Source organism: Giraffa tippelskirchi, chromosome 14 (assembly GCF_054371585.1).
Source record: "Giraffa tippelskirchi isolate mGirTip1 chromosome 14, T2T-mGirTip1v1.2.pri, whole genome shotgun sequence".
Classification (NCBI taxonomy): Eukaryota; Metazoa; Chordata; class Mammalia; order Artiodactyla; family Giraffidae; genus Giraffa; species Giraffa tippelskirchi.
In genome coordinates, this window is record NC_137288.1 from 15,201,117 (window position 1) to 15,213,466 (window position 12,350).

At 53.0% G+C, this 12,350-nt stretch overlaps 1 long non-coding RNA gene across 1 annotated transcript in view; it reads left to right on the forward strand.

The window, feature by feature from the left end:
• Positions 1 to 12,350, forward strand: part of LOC145534320 (uncharacterized) — a 165,611-nt gene that overhangs the window by 12,317 nt on the left and 140,944 nt on the right. The gene's annotated exons all lie outside the window — the stretch shown is intronic.

Sequence of the window (12,350 nt, forward strand, 5' to 3'; positions counted from 1 at the left end):
GACTGAAGTGACTTAGCAGCAGCAGCAGCACTAGTTTTCACAGGGTTGCTCCACTCCAGTTGTTAGAGGCTTGTTTTGAGTTGCTTCAGGGGCTTCATCTCTGTTTGCACAATGTGCTGTAGGGCTCCTCTCTAGTTTTGGCAGGGCAATCCTCTCAAGTTATGGCATGGCACTCCTCTGTTTGTTGCTGGGGGCTCCTTCCTTGTGACGGCACAGGACTCCTGTCGGGTTGTGGTGGGCGACTCGGGGTTCCTCTCGAATTGGGACAGGTGACTTAGGGTTCATTTAGAGTTGTGGTGGGGCCTCCTCTTGAGCAGAGTGGGGCAGCTCCTCCCTAGTAGTGATTAGCAGGCTGGCTCCTGTCTAGTTGTGATGTGCGGTAGGCTACTGTATTTTTATTGCATGGGGCTCCACTCTAGTTGCAGTGGGGTCAATTTTTTTTTCTTCCTGCACCTCTCTTTTTGTGGTTTGCAGACTCCTCTATAGTTGTGGTGGGAGGGGGGGTTCTCATGTTTAATTATGGTATGGGGCTTCTTTTCTTGTTGTGGTGGCATGCTCCTCTCAAATTGTGTTTCGGGTGGCTCCTCTTGGGAATCCTCTGGAGTTGCATCAGGGGTCTTGGGGCTCATCTTGAGTTGCTCTCTCATGCCCTTGCACCCACTTGCACTCTTTGGCACGTCCTCGCACACATTTGCACTCTCTCGCACATCCTCATATGCCCTTTGCTTACCCTTGCATGCCCTCAGATGGCCTTGTAGACTCTTGCACGCCCTCTCTCTACCTCTCATGCTCTCACACGTCCTTGCATGTCTTCATACATTCTAGCACACCCACCCACGACCTGGCATGTCTTTGCATGAACTCGCATGCCATTGCATGTACTGGTGCAACTTCAAACGCCCTCACACATCCTCGCACAAACTCACACGCTCTTGCACATTTCACACACTCTCATGGCATTCCATGCCCTCAAACGCCCTCACACACCCTCCTGCATCCTCACGCAAACTCACATGCCCTTGCACAACTTCACAGGAACTTGCATGACCTTGCACTTCCTCTCACCCTCTCACAAGCCCTGCCATGCCCTCGCATTGCCTCATTACACTCTTGCAAGACCTCACACGCCTTCACATACCCTCGCACATCCTTGCATGCCATCACATGGCATTGCACGCTCTCACACACCCTCGCATGCCCTTGCACGTTCTTTCATTGACTCGCCTGCTCTTGCCCCCCATGCATACTCTTGCACTTCCTCCCATGGCCTTGCACACTCATGCACGTACTCACACATCCTTGAATTATGCTGCACATGCTCACAAGGCCTCACATGGCCACTATGCTCTTGCACACCCTTGCACACTCTCTCACACCACCACACTCCCTCTCATCCGTTCGTCACACATCCTTGCACAGCCTGGATGGCCTTGCATGTCCTCCAACACAATTGCACAGCCTCATTCGGCCTTGCACGGCCTCACATACTCTCGCATTCCCTCCCAAGTTCTTGCACTTCCTCACACGACCTCGCACATCCTCACACACCCTTGCACGTTCTCCCATGCCCTGCCATGCTCTCACATGTTCTCACATGCCTTTGCACATGCTAGTATGCCCACCCACGCCTTCACACTTCCTAGATCACCCTCTCACAGAATCATATGACCTTTCATGCTCTCACGCACTCTCACACATTCTCGCACACCCTTGCACTCTCTCACACAAACTTGCACACTTTTGCAGGTCCTCACACGCTCTCGCATCATCCTCTCAAATGGCCTCAGGTGTCCTTGCACACCCTCGAATGCCCTCGAATGCTTTCATATGGCCTCTCACACCACCACACACCCTTGCATGTCCTCACATGCCCTCCCACGCCCTTGCACATCTTTGCACACCCTCACATGCCCTTCCAAACTCCCACATGTTCTTGCATGATCCTGCACACACTTGCACGGCATTATCACACATCCTGACATGAACTCGAACACCTTTGCACGTCCTGGCACACCCCCACGCATTCTTGCAAGTCCTCACATGCCCTCACAAACTCTAGCACCCCTTAGGACACCCTCAGACAAATTTGCATGCCCTCACATGCCCTCCCACATTCTCGCAAAAACTGGCCCACCATCTCATGTCCTCGTACAACCTTGCATGCCCTTCCACATCCTCACACAAACTCGCACACCCTTACACGTCCTCAAACACTCTTGCATGCTCTCGTACAGTCTCGTATGTCCTTGCATATCCTCACATGCCCTCAAACACCCTCACATGCCCTCAAATGCTCTCCCATGGCCTCACATCACTGCACATCCTCCCAAGCCCTTGCACGCCCTTGCATGTCCTCCCACGTCTTTGCTGGCCCTTGCATATTCTCTTACACCCTCGCATGCCCTTGCATGTCCTCACACACTGTCGCACATCCTTGTTCAGATTTGCACGTCCTCACATATCCTTGCATGCCCTCCCACGCTCTCCCAAATCCTCTCACATTCTCTCACACCCTCACATGGTCTCATACACCCTCGTATGCTCTTGCACGCTCTTGCAAGTCTTTGCACTCCCTTGCATGCTCTCACACATTCTTGCATGACCTCAAATGCCCTCGTATGCTTATGCAAGCCCTCGCATGCCATCACATGCTCTCGCCCCTCATTGCATGCTCTCATGCCCTCACTCACCTTTCCACTTCCTCGCATGCCCTGACAAGCTATTGCACAGCATTAGACGACCTGACACGCTCTTGCATGCTCTCGTACATCCTCACATTTCTCATACATACTCGCACGCTCTCGTAAGCTTTCTCATGCCCTTGCACCCCCTCACTCGCCCTCACACACCCTAGCACGACCTCGCCCACACTAGCATATTCTCCAACACTCTCGCATGTCCACTCATGCTTTCACATGTCCTCGCGTGCCATCACATGCCTTCATATGCTCTTGCACATCTTCACACGCCCTTGCACAACCTCACACGCTCTTCCACACCCTCTCATGCCCCTGCATGCTCTCGCATGAACTGGAAGGCCCTCACACGCCCTCACACGCTCTTGAATGCCCTAGCATGCCCTCTCATGTTGTCATATGTTCTTGCACGTCCTCGCACACTCTCGTACGTCCTAGAATGCTCTCAAACGCCCTTGCATGCATTCGTCTGCTCTTACACACCATCACACAGCCTCGCATGTCCTCACAAACCCTCGCAAATGCTTGTATGCCTTTGCATGCTTTCACAGGGCCTTACACACTCTCGAACTCCCTTGTATGGTCTCATACGTCCTCACATACCCTTGCAGGTCCTTGCACACTCTCTAACTTCCTCACACACTCTTGCATGCCCTCGCCTGCTCGTGCATGACCCTGCATTCCCTTGCACGTGCTCGCATACCCTTGCACACTCTTACACAGCTACACATACACTTGCATGTCCTTGCATACCCTGGCACGCCATCACACACCATTGCACACTCCTGCACGTCCTCCCATGCCCTTGTACACTCTCACATGGACTCACATGATCTTTATGCCCTCACATGTGCTCACCCACTTTCACACATTTTCACACACACTCACACACCCTCGCATGGGGTTGCACATCCTCACACTTCCATGCATGCCCTTGCAAGCCCTTGCATGCCCTTGAACGTCCTAGCATGCTCTCACACGCGCCCACACACTCATGCACACCCTCGGGCAGCCTTGCACATCCTCTCACACCCTCAGATGCCCTCAAAAGCTCTTGCACTCACACACATATCTCGAACAGCCACATACCACCTCACACACACTTGCACACCCTCACATGTCCTCCCACAACCTAACATGTCCTCAAATGCCCTCGCACACCCCTTCATGCCCTTGTGCTCTCACACACTGTTGAATGCTCTCGCACGTCCTCGCACAGCCTCACATGCCCTCGCATACCCTCACATGCCCTCGCATGCACTCGCATGTCCTCATATGCCCTCGAATGCTTTCACATGCACACGAACACTCTCACACAGCCACACACTTCCTTGCATGACCTTGCACGCACTTGCATGTCCTACCACTTTCCCCCATGCCCTAACACATCCTCAAATGCCCACACACACCCCTGCATACCCTCACACTCTCTTGCACATTGTCGAATGCTCTTGCACATCCTCACACACCCTCGTATGACCTCGCATGCTATTGCATGCCTTTGCACACCCTCACATGTCCTCGTACGCTCTTTCACATTGTCCCAAGCACTCACATACCCTTGCACACTGTCACACAGTCTTGCACTCCCTCGCATATCGTTACACCCTCTCGCACATCCTTGCACCCTCTTGCAGTCCTCACATACTCTCATAAGATCTCCCACACCTTCTTCCACTCTCACATGTCCTCACACACCCTTGCACACTTTTGCATGTCCTCGCACACCCTCACATGCTCTTGCCCATACTCACACACACTGACACACCCTCAGATGACCTCACAGCCCTCACATGCCCGTGTATGCTCTAGCACACACTTGCCCGTGCTCGCAGATCCTCACACAGTTTCGCACGTCCTGGCACGCCCTCACATGCCTGCACACATTCTAGAATGCCCTTGCCTGCACTCACATATTCTGGCACGTCCTCACATGCTCTCGCACATCTTTGCATGCCCTCACATGTCCATGCATGACCTAGCACGCCCTCAGACATTCTCGCACATCCTCACATGCTTTCACACAGCCTCACATGCACTCAAATGTCCTTGCACACTCTCACAAGTCCCGCATGCCACCTCACGCCCTTGCACGACCTTGCACACCCTCGCACATTCTCATAAGCTCTCACATATCATGGCACGCTCTCTCACATCTTCGTACGCCCTCGTAGATTCTCACACATCCTTGCATGCCCTCACACTCTCCCACAGCCTCACATGCACTCGCATATCCTCATACACCCTCACACATCCATCTCTGCAAGCCCTCACACACTCTTGCACAGCCTCACATGCTCTTGCACACCCTTGCACATGCTCACCTGCTCTCACACAGCCTTGCACATTCTCGCAAACACTCACATGGCCTCTCATGCCCTCACATGACATTACAAATCCTCGCATGTCCTCCCACTCTCTTGCAAGCCCTCACACACCCTCCAACCTCTTCATATGCTTTTGCATGCCCTCACATGCCCTTGCACAGCCTCGTACACCCTCGTTTGCCCTCAAATGCTCTTGCATGCATTCGCACACTCTCTCACAGCCACAAACGTACTCCCAAGCCCTCACACGACCACACACACCCTCACACACCCTTGCAGGCCCTACCACACTCTTGCCCATGTTTGCATATTCTCGCACATCCTGGCATGCACTTGCATGACCTCAAATGGCCTCTCATGCCCTCACACACTCCCGCATGCCCTTTCACATTCTCGCATGCCCTCTCAAGTGCTCACACGCCCTCACAAACTCTTGAACATCCTCACACACACCCTCACATGACCTCATGCACCCTTGCACACCCTCCACGATCTTGCATGCTCTCGCACATTATCGGACGCCCTACCATGCCCTCACATGTGCTTGAACACCCTAGCATGCCCTCATGTCCCCTCACATGTCCTTGCACCCTCTTGCATGCACTCACATGCCCTCACGTGCTCTCACTTCCCTCACACACCCTTGCACACCCTCACACAACCTTGCATGCTCTCACATATCCTATCATGCCCTCACATGCACTTGTATGCCCTAGCACACCCTTGCATGCTCTTGCATCCCCTTGCACATCTTCACACCCTCTTGCACATGCTCACATTCCCTCACGTGCTCTCACATGGCCTCACACTTCCTCGCATGTCCTCGCACGCACTTGCATGCCCTCACACAGCCTCGCACGCCTATGCACATCCTCACATGGCCTTGCATGTCCTCCCATGCCCTCGTCTCCCCTTGCATGTCCTTGCACCCTCTCGCATGGGCTTGCATGCCCTCACGCACTCTCACATGGCCTCACACTCTCTCGAGTGTCCTCACACACTCTCGCAATTCCTTGCATGACCTCACACGCTCTTGCATGCCCTCACATCCCCTTACACCTACTCACATACTCTCACACCCACTTGAACTACCTCGTAGGCCCTCCCACGCCCTCTCACACTCTCACAGGCCCTCACATACCATTGCATGCACTTGCACACCCTCACACACCCTTGCACATCCTTGAACACTCTCACATGACCTCTCATGTCCTTGCACTCCCTAACACACCCTCACACACTCTGGTACATCATCACATGGTCTCGCTCGTCCTTGCACACTCTTGCTCGACCCCACATGCTCTCACACACCCTTGGAAACCCTCGCATGGCTTCACTTGCCCTCGCAGTCTCTCACAGGGCCTCACATGCTCTCTCACTCCCTCTGTGTCCTCACATGCCCTTGCATGTCTTCGCACACTCTCCCACGTCCTCACACTTGCTTGCTTTCATACACCATTGCACGGCCTCTTACACCCCGACATACTCTCCCACGTCCTTGCACACCCTCTCACGCTATTTCCTGTCCTCAAATGCCCTCACACACTCTTATACTCCATTGCACACCCTCACACACTTACAGTCCTTTGCTGGCTTTTACACTCCTTGCACACCCTCGCACATTCTTATCCTTCCTCCTATGTTCTTACAATCCCTGAAACAACCACTAGTTCCAGGGTGATTCCCAACCTATCCTGCACCTGGGATCTCTCTTAAACTCCCTGGAACACCCTCTCACACTCTTACATTCCATCTCACACCCTAGCACACTCTTACACTACCTCACAGCACTCTCACCCACTCTTATACTCCCTTGCATACCTTCCCACATTCTTACATTCCCTCTCATGCTCTTCTGCTCCCTGGCACACCCTCTCACACTATTACACTCCATCTCACACCCTAGCACACCCTCACACGCTCTTATACTCCCTTGCAGACCCTCACATACTCTTACTCTCCCTTACATGCTCTTCCACTCCCTCACACAGCATCCCACACTCTTACACTCTCTCACATAGTACTACACTGCCTCACACCCTCCTACACTCCCTTGCACACCCACACACTTACACTCCCTCACTCATCTTCGCACACTCTTTACACTCCTTTGCATGCTCTGACATTTCCTCGCCCACCCTCACACACCCTTACACTTCATCACACACCCTTGTACACTCTTATACTATCTCACATGCTGTTACACTCCTTTGCACACCTCTCACACTCTTACACTCCCTCACACACCATCACACACTCTTACACTCCCTTGCATGCTATTACACTCCATTGCATACCCTCATACACTGTTACAGTCCCCCACACGCTCTTACACACTTTCCCACAAGCTTGCACACTCTTGCACTCCCTATCATGCTCTTATACTCCCTCTCACAACCTTAAATGCTCTTACACTTCCTTGCAGGCTCTTACAGTCCCTTGCACACCTTCAATCACCCTTGCACTTCATCGGACACCCTCACACACTCTTACACTCTCTTGCATGCTCTTACACTCTGTGGCACAACCTGACAGACTTACAATCCTTTGCACACCCTTGCACACTTTTACACTCCCTCACTTGCTCTTACACTCTCCTGCACATCCTCACACACTCTTACATTCCATCACACATCCTCACACATTGTTACACTCCATCACACACACTTGCACACTCGTACACACTCTCACACAGCCTTGCACACTATTACATTCCTTCACACACTCTGACACTCCCTCACAAACCCTCACACACTCTTTCACTCCATCATACACCCTCGCACACTTTTACACTCCCTCATACACTTTACACTCCCTCGCACATCCTTGCACACTCTTACACTCCCTCACATGTCCTCATGCACTATTACTCACACACCATCGCACACTCTTACACTCTCTTGCACACTCTTATATCCCCTCTTACACCTGCACACACTCTTACACTCCTTCACAAACCTACACCTGTGGTCACATGTACATAGTCTCAGGGTTAACCACTCTCGGACCATACACATGTTGTTACAAGTTCACAGTCTCCCTGGTTATCCCATCTACCAGTCCGTGTACCTGGAGTCACATTTCCAGTTTCCATGGTAATCCCCACACCCAGACCCTATACATTGTGTCACTTGTCCACAGACTCCAAAGTGACCCCTCCCAGACCCTCACCTAGTGTCACATGTCCAGTCTCCACAGTGACCTTATACTACCTACTCTGTACCTGGGGTAATGGTGACCCTCCTTCCAGACCCTGTACCTGGGGTCACATGTCCACAGTCACCAGGGTGACCCCCTTTCCAGACACTGTACATGGGGTCACACGTACACAGTCTCCATGGTGACCCCTTATCCGAGACCCTGTCTATTTATTTTCTATTTACTAACCTCTCACCCCTTAACAGTCCTTAGTGGTAGTGGTTTAGTCACTAAGTCGTGTCCAACTCTTGTGACCCCATGGACTGTAGCCAGCAAGGTTCCTCTATCCATGGGATTCTCCAGGAATAATACTGGAGTGGGTTGCCATTTCCTTCTCCAGGAACACTTCTTGACCCAGGAATTGAACCCAGGTCTCCTGCATTGCAGGTAGATTCTTTACCGACTGAGCTATGGGGGACGCTTTTGAGCTATCAGGAAATGCCCAGACCCTGTGCCTGGGATCACACTTTGACAATATCCAGGGTGTCCCTCCTGCCCATAACCTGTACCTAGGGTCACACGTTCAGTCTCCAGGGTGACCCCCCTCCAAGGCCCTGCACCTGGGGTCACACGTCCACAGTCCAGGGTGACACCCTCCCAGAAACTGTACTTGGGGTCACACTTCCACAATCTCCAGGGTGAACCCCTCCAAGACCCTGCACCTGGGGTCACATGTCCACAGTCTCCAGGGTGATCCAACTCCCAAACAATGTACTTGGGATTTGATGTCACAGTCTCCAGGGTGAGCCACCTCCCAGACCCTGCGCCTGGGATCCTATGTCCACTATCTCCAGGGTGACTCTGGACCGGGGTCACATGTCTACAGTCTAAAGTGTGATCCCCCCTCCTATACCCTCCTATACCCTCCTATACCCTCCTATACCCATGTGGAGTCATGCATCCACAGTCTCCGGGGTGACACCCTCCCAGACCATGCACGTGAATCACGCATTCAGTCTTCAGGGTTAGACCTCTCCCCAGACCCTATACTTTGGGTCAAATGTCCACATTACCTATGTTGACCCCATCTCCCAGATGCTGGACCTGGGGTCACATGTCCACAGTCTCCAGGGTGACCCTGTCCCCAAGACCCAGTACCTGGGGTCACACATCCACAGAGTTCATGGTGACCTCCTCCCAGACTCTGCACCTAGGGTAAGAAATCCATGGTATCTACAGAGGCCCCTTTCCAGACCCTGCACGTGGGATCACATGTCCATAGTCCATAGGGTGACCCCATCACTCTGACCCTGTACCTACTGCCACATGTCCACAGTCCCCAGGGTGACAGCACCCCCCAGACCCTGTACCTGAAGTCAAAGGTGCACCATCTCCAGGGTGACAAACATCCCAAACACTGAAACTGGGTCATACATGCACAGTCTCCAGGGTGACCGCAGCCCACATCCAAACACCTGGTGTGCCTGTCCACAGTCTTCATGCTGACACCCCTCTTCAGACACTATACCAGGTGTCACATGGCCACAGTCTCCCTGGTGAACACCTTTGCAGACCCTGTACGTGGAATCACATGCCCACATTCTCCAGGCTGAACCTGCCTCAAGACCCTACACCTGGGGTTGCATGTCCAGAGTCTCAAGGGTGACCCCACCTCCCAGACCCTTGCCCTGGGTTCACACATCCACAGGCTCCATGTTGACTACTTCGAAGTACCTGCACCTGGGGTCACATGTCAAAATTCTCCTTGTTGATACCGCTCACACCCCACACCTGGGTTCACATGTCCACAGTCTCCAGGGTGACCACCTTACCAGGTTCACAAGTCCACATTCATCAGAGTGACACCCTCTCAGAGACTGTATGTGTGGTCACACATCCACAGTCTCCTTGGTGAGACCCCTCCCCAGACCTGGGATCTTGGGTCACATGTCCACTGTCCCCAGGGTAACCCCACCTCCCAGACCCTGTACCTGGGGTCACATGTCTAGAGTCTAAAGTGTGACCCACCTCCCAGACCCTGCACCTGGGGTCACATGTAAACAGTCTCCAGGATGAGACCACCTCCAGACTATGTACCTGGGGTCACATGACCACAGTGCCCAGTGTGACATCTCTTCCCAGTTTCTGCACCTAGGGTCGCACATCCACAGTCTCCAGGGTGAACCCCTCCCATATCATTCATCTGGAGCAACATGTCCACAATCCCCAGAGTGACACCACTTCCCAGACCCTGCACCTAAGGTCCTATGTCCACAAGATCCAGGGTGACCCCCTCCCACACCCTGGATCAGGGTCACATGTCTACAGTCTGAAGTGTGACTCCACCTCCCAGAAACTGCATGTGGGGTCACACATAAACAGTCTCCAGGGTAACCCCCTCTTGACCCTGTACCTGGGGTCAAATTTCTGTAGTATCCAGGGTGACTTCCTCCCAGACCATATACAGGAGATAACATGTCCACAGTCTCTAGTATGAGCCAACATCCAGACTCTGTACCTGAGGTCTCATGACCACAGTGTCCTGGGTGACACCACCTCCCAGTCCCTGCACTTAGGGTAACACGTCCAGAGTCTCCAGGGTCACCCCCTCCCAGACCACTCACCTGATGTAACATGTTCACAATCCCCAGAGTGACCCCACGTCCCAGATCCTGCATCTGGGATCACACATCCACAGTATCCAGGGAGAGCCCCCTCCCCAGACCCTGCACTTTGGGTCACACATCCATAGTCCTCAGGGTGACCCCACTACCCAGACCCAGTAACCAGAAATACCTTCACACAATCTGCATGGTGACCCCACCTCCCAGACCCTATAACTGGAATTTCACGTCCATAATCTCCATGATGAACCCCTCCCAGACCATGCACCTGGGTCACACACCCACACTTTCCAGGGTGACCCCCTTCCCCAGGGGTTATATGACCACAGTCTCCACGTTCACACCCCACATCAGATCCTTTACCTGGTGTCACATGGCCACAGTTTCTCTGGTGAACCCCTTCATAGACCCTATTCATAGGGTCACATGTCCATAGTCTTCAGGGTGAACGTTCTCCCAGATCCTTCACCTGGGTTTACACGTCCACAGTCTCCACGGTGACCCCACCTCCCAGACACTTCACCTGGCTTTACTCATCCACAGGCTTCAGGGTCAGCCTCTACCACAGACACTGCATTTTGGGTCAACCGTCCTCTTTCTCCAGAGAAAAAACACCTCACAGAACCTGCATCTGGGGTCACATGTCCACAGTCTCCACAAACAGCCCTCTCCCCAGACCCTGCACCTGATGTTAGACGTCCACAGTCCAGGGTGATCCCTACTCTCAGACATTTCACCTGGGGTCACACATCCACTAGCTAAAGGGTGACCCCTTTGAAATACAAGCACCTGGGGTCAAATGTCCACAGTCTCCTTGGTGACACCTCGCCCAGACCCTGTACCTGGGATCACATTTTTAGTTTCCAGGGTAACTGCCTCTTCCAGACTCTACACCTTGGATCACACGTCCACATTCTCCATGGTGACCTCATCTCACCAGAACTTTTACCTCTGGTCACATGTACACAGTCTCCAGGGTGACCACTACTCCCAGATTTTGAACCTCTGGTCACATTTCCAGTCTCCAGGGTGACACTGTCCCCTAGACCCGTACCTGTGGACACAGTCCACAGACTTCAGGGTGACACTACCACATCAGTCTGAGCATCTGGGATGATACGGCCACAGTTTCCATTGTGAACTCCCCTCCCAGACCATACCCTCGTGTTACATGTCCACAGTTACCAGGGTGACACCCTCCCAGATCCTGTATCTGAGATCACATGTCTTCTGTCCCCAGGGTGACCTCTCCCAGGCACTGTATTTGGGGTCACTTATCCACACTCTCTACCATGTGCATTCTCCCAGACCCAGTACCTGGTGACACATGTCCATAGTCTCCGGGGTGATGTCATTTCCCAGACCTTGTACCTGGGTCACATGTCCACAGTCTTAAGTGTGAACCCCTACCCATACCCTGTACCTGGGGTCAAATATCTGCCATCTTCAGAGGACACCCTTCATACCCTGTACCTGAGGTCACACTTAGAAAATATTCAGGATGACATCCCCACCCAAATCCTGCACCTGGTGTCACCTGTGCAGTCTCCAGTGTGACCACCCTC